The 5,045-nt window shown below is 42.7% G+C and overlaps 1 protein-coding gene across 1 annotated transcript in view; it reads left to right on the forward strand.

Annotated features, from left to right (window-relative positions):
* The first annotated feature begins 524 nt into the window (after positions 1-524).
* Positions 525-5,045, forward strand: part of LOC112150507 (TBL1X receptor 1) — a 34,863-nt gene continuing 30,342 nt past the window's right edge. Inside the window, exon 1 of the mRNA XM_024278889.2 lies at positions 525-849. The gene's annotated coding sequence lies outside the window, so the exon portion shown is untranslated. The remainder of the gene's footprint in view (positions 850-5,045) is intronic.

The raw sequence follows: 5,045 nt of genomic DNA on the forward strand, positions 1-5,045 counted from the left end.
ATTTATGAAAGATTTGGTGCCGTATAATTCCGGCCTCGGGCGCTGTCTTGTGGGGTCCAGATGACCCTACTTTTAATGTAAACATGCCTAGGATAGCACAACGTAGATCCAAAAAATGGTAATAACGAGCGTAGCTATGCATGAAAAAATAGCGTTTTTATGCAAAAGCCAGAAACGTGTTTACATAGACCTTTCATTTGTGGTGGTTTTTTGATCGTGCATTGCCGAGTGGTGTTTACCAAAATAATGGGAGTGGTGTAGTAACCTAAAAGCAGAGGTTTAGCGCAACAAAGCATATTGCAGGTAAATATGCTGTATATCCATCCATCCATCATCGTGTAAGAGAACAGCTTTTGAATGCTGTCTTCTCATAAACAAACACAGCTCTGTGTTTTTGTCAAACGTAGATTTCTTTAAATTGATTTTTGTATTTTCTATTAGACCACTGCCACATTCCTTTTCTTTATACTGCAACATCCGCCTAAGTGTTTATGTGGGGTCGCGCGCGCGCGCCTCCTCGTGCTGGGCTCATTTTCGCCTGGCGGGTCAGTCTGAAGCCGTTGCTGAACCGTTCGTCTCTTTTCTCCAGCAGCAAGCAAGCCCGCCTCTGCGCCGAAAATCAGCTCACTTCCACGGGATTATCCGCCCTATGTGTCCGTGTGTCCATAACACGTCGCTCACTGGGGACCCCCGGCACCGTCCGGCCGGCTCTGAGGGCCGTTATAACGCGCTGCTCTAGGTCTAATTGCAGCTTGAAGACAGCGGCGGCGGCGGCGGAGGAGGAGGAGAATCCATATTTGGAGCACAGAGGAGAAGGCGCCCCCCTCCGTGAGTAATCCGGAGCTTCTGGTGAGTGTTTACTAGATTTCGGCGTCCTATTTGCCGTTATAAATCGCACCTGTCGGTGCGTGGACCACGGGTGGTAGCGTGCGAGAGGTTTTTCCGCGCGACTGCCCTATTTTCAGCGTTTATTTCTGTCTTCTGTGGCGGGGTGGGGGATGGGCAACCTCGGCGCGCTAGTAGGCGCGCGCGTGTTCGTGTAGCTGCTCTCGCGCGTGGCCCTGTGAGTGCGCGCTTCCTTCCTGGTGCCTGTAATGTAAATACAGGCTGCTTGAAGCCTCATGTTTGTAACGCGCATGTGCTAAAGTAACGCTGACCTGCTTTCGTTACTCTGTTTACTCTTCTAGGCACTACTGTTTTATCTGAAGCGTCCAGTTAATAGTTAAGTCAGTTAAGCTTTCATAAATCTTTCAGGAGTTTGTGTTTACGTGTTTCGTACTGTTTAGACTCATGTAGAAGTTTCTTGAATGATTATGACCTTTATTTTAGCTTCTTTGTGTAAAGCTTTGGGGGGAGGGTAAACACCGATCTCTGCACACGCACGTGCTCGTTTAGAAGGGCCATGAGTGAACCACCAGACCTAAAAAGACCAGGATGTAGTCAGGATTATGAGTTTAGTGGTCCATGCCAAGAAAGGCCACTGTGGCTGGATCAGAGATACTCATCATTAATAGGTAGTAATACTGGCTCCCATCTGACTATATTTAATATCACAGTCACATTGTCAAATTTGGTGTCATCATCAACAGGGTTGTTTCTGAATAAAGGACACTTGGTTAAGGCAGTGTGTGATTATAACCTTAATTCCAGAGCATTTTGAACGATCTGAAACCTGTTCCTCTTTGAAGCAGAGGTGTGGGTTCACTTGCTAGACTCTGGTGTGGTTCACTTAAGCCTCGTTTCCACTGAGCGGTACGGTAGCCCCGGGTTCACACGGCAAGTGTTACAGCTCAAGCCAAAAGGAACGTTTGGAGTTCCACCGCAGACAAGGCCTTGCCGTTTTTTGCAGGCATTTTTTAACATAGACTGGTGACCAAAAGAGAACACAGGAAACTGCAAAAACCCAAATGCTTACAAATGTTGGCAATGTTAGCTTAAATGAGCACTATATTGGTGCTTTCTAATGTTGTCATCACTTTCTGACAATCAACGGGTGGCTACTGTGGCCCCACCCCAACTGATCCATTGCACTTTGCAATGGACCTACGACCGGTGGGGGGCCCCCAAGAGGTATGGGTCGGTACTGTTTAATGGGTCAATTTTACAATGGAAACGCTCAAAATACTGTACAGGACCATACTTGTATTGGTTTGTATTCACACTGGTATCTACCAGATATATTGAACCAAAGCTTGTCAGCAAAACTACACGACTAAAGATCTCTTCAGTCATTGGCCAGAAATTACAAGGGCGGGGGAAAGCAATGAGAGAAGGAAAAATGGAAATCCTATGTTAAAAGTTGTTTTGATGAGCCTACATTCATTCGACCATATTTCAATGAGTTGCTGTGTCTCATTGTTACTTTACGTTTGTCCGCAGCTCATCGTTTGCTAGGCTCCTACTCTGTTTACATCCTGTGATGCCTGACTACGGTGGCCATTTTGGTTCAGTTGATCTATTCTGTGCACAGATCCTATGCAGACTGAGGAAACTCAGTAAACTGAAGCTCAGTTTGATTGGAAACAAACAAAGACCACCAAAAGATATGGATCTCAGAGTGGTTCCTGGTCCACTTTGGTGCATTCAGACTGAAAGTTTGTTTTGGGTTATTGGGGGAAATAACCTATGATTCACTTTATGTGGACCAAATGTGTCCAGTCTGAATACACCCTTAAAGTGTGAATGCAGACAAACTGTATAGGGCACCAAACATTGTCCACCTTCCGGCTTATCCCGTCGGGGATTGCTTCAGCGAATCAAGTTGCCCAGGTGGTTTGGCAGAGAGTTTTTACGCCGTATGCCCTTCCTGACACAAACCTGTATTCTCAAGGCACAGGGAGACCCAGATAGACAGCAGTGTGAAGGGTCTTGCCTAAAGACCCACGCTGGTTTGGAGTTGGCAAATCTTAGGGGATTGAGTGACAAGCTTTGTGCATCTTAAGTAGCAAAGAAAAGCATCCTACAGTAGAATCTGAATAAGTGATAACTACAGTTGAAGACCCACTCCGGTAAAATCGTGTTTTTAACAATTTTTTTGGCATTTGTCTGATCATGGAGGACACTAAAAAGAAAATTAAGCTCAAACTTGCGTTTCAGAGTATTTCTTTATTCAAATCGTTGTGAATCAGGAGCAGACAAAAAAGGGAGTCTGAAAAAGATTGCATTTGTGACAGGAAACACGCTGGGTTGGCCGCAAGCTCTCTTCTACACTCCATTGTTTTTTCTCGTCCTAAGTTGCCTTTTGAAATTGTTGATAGAGTTCACTGAGCGTAGGGAGAGTGGGAGTTCCTTCCACAGTTTGGAAGCCACAGCTTTAAAGTATCCTCGAGTTTTAAAGCGCGTACTGGGGACCATCAAGACGTTGAGGAGGGGGTATAGGGCTGGATGAGATCTGAGATACAGGAACGAGTATGTCCATACAGGGCTCTGAAGGTCAGGACCAAGATTTTAAAATGTATCCTAAAATTGACCAGAAGCCAGTGAAGAAACTTTAAAATAGGGGTTTTTGAGCTTTTGTTTGTGCGGGTTAGAAGCCTTGCAGCAACCTGGACCAGTTGCAGACGGTTCAGTTCCTTCTATTCAGACAAGTGAACAGTGTTGCAATAGTCTACATGTAAAGAAGCAAATGCATGAATGATCATAGATCTTAGTTTAAAGATGTTCAAAAGATAATTGGAATGGGGCTTTAAATTCTGATTGGTAAATGTAGAGTAGTTGGGAGATAAATGTGTTGATTACAACATGACAGTCAGAGGATTAGTCATTTTTCTTTCCTTGGTACTTTTTTCCTTCTTCTGAGTTTGCTTTAGGTAATACCGACAAGTAAGGCTGCTGTCATTTTGTCACTTTTTTAAAAGTTTCTTTGGTCCGCTTTTGTTTTGCTCTCTGCGGCCAACCATTAACTCTATTTGAGAATTGGACTGCATGACCCCCCGCGTTCCAAACAGGAAGCACCCGCTGGTCCCAAAAAGCTGAAATCCCATAAACTTTTTTTGAGAAATAAACAGCTATTACTCAATCTTATTTGAGAGAATAACCATTCTTCTTCTATCTATGTTTAACATGTTTTTGCAATTCCTACTCTTTTCATTATATTTTTTCTGCCTCGCAAGTTACTCAAGTTATAAACTGGTCAATCAGATGTCTCAATAAAAGTATGTGGTACCTTCTAGCCCCCACATTGGACATTTCAAATGTTAGACAGATTCTATTTTTTTTTTTATTTTACCAGGAAATTCCATTGATATTAGATCTATTTTTAAGGGAGACTTGGGCCTTAGCCTGCCTTCAAATCAAAGGGGTTTGGACTTCCAACAAGCTCACTCTCGATTGGCTAAAGAGGTTGCCACAGAAATGTTGACTCAGAACCAACAAGGCTCAAACATGGCCATATTGGGAAAAATGGAGACTGAATTGACTTATTTTCATTAAAGCTGGAAGTCATCAGTTTTCTATGGGTGATGTCACTCTTAGTCGGCCCAGAATACAGTCAGTGCGACTAACATAATGTGGACTGTGCTGGGGCCGTCTTGCAGTGGTCATCGAGAGAAATTTCAGTTGTTATACAGGTTTTGTGTAATTACAAAATTTCCTTGGAGATGATTCCCTCTTTCCATAAAAAACGCTTGGAGTATAACCACAACACAAAACCATACCACAAACAGTATTGTACTCGACATGAGAAATTAAGGCTCTATAAGAAATATTTTTTTATTCATATCCAAAAAATTCCTCTTCCTTCCATTTTTGTTTGGATGGTAAGAGTTGGTCAAGAAATTGGTTAAATTATATGGTATTGATCTTTAGTTTAAAAAATATCAATTCATCCAGTCAATAAATCAATTTTCATCTAAATGTAACACACACAGCAAATTGTGCTTTACTTGCACAATTTTTTAAACACAATGCAGGAGATAGAGGTCACTGAAGACTCCAGTCAAATGCTGTTTCTTCCTCGCAAATCAAATCAAATCAAACTTTATTTATAAAAGCGCCTTTCATACTTGAGAGTAACCCAAGGCGCTTCACATTTAAAAACAAAACAT

The sequence above is a fragment of the Oryzias melastigma genome, linkage group LG4, assembly GCF_002922805.2.
Source record: "Oryzias melastigma strain HK-1 linkage group LG4, ASM292280v2, whole genome shotgun sequence".
In the NCBI taxonomy this organism is placed as follows: Eukaryota; Metazoa; Chordata; class Actinopteri; order Beloniformes; family Adrianichthyidae; genus Oryzias; species Oryzias melastigma.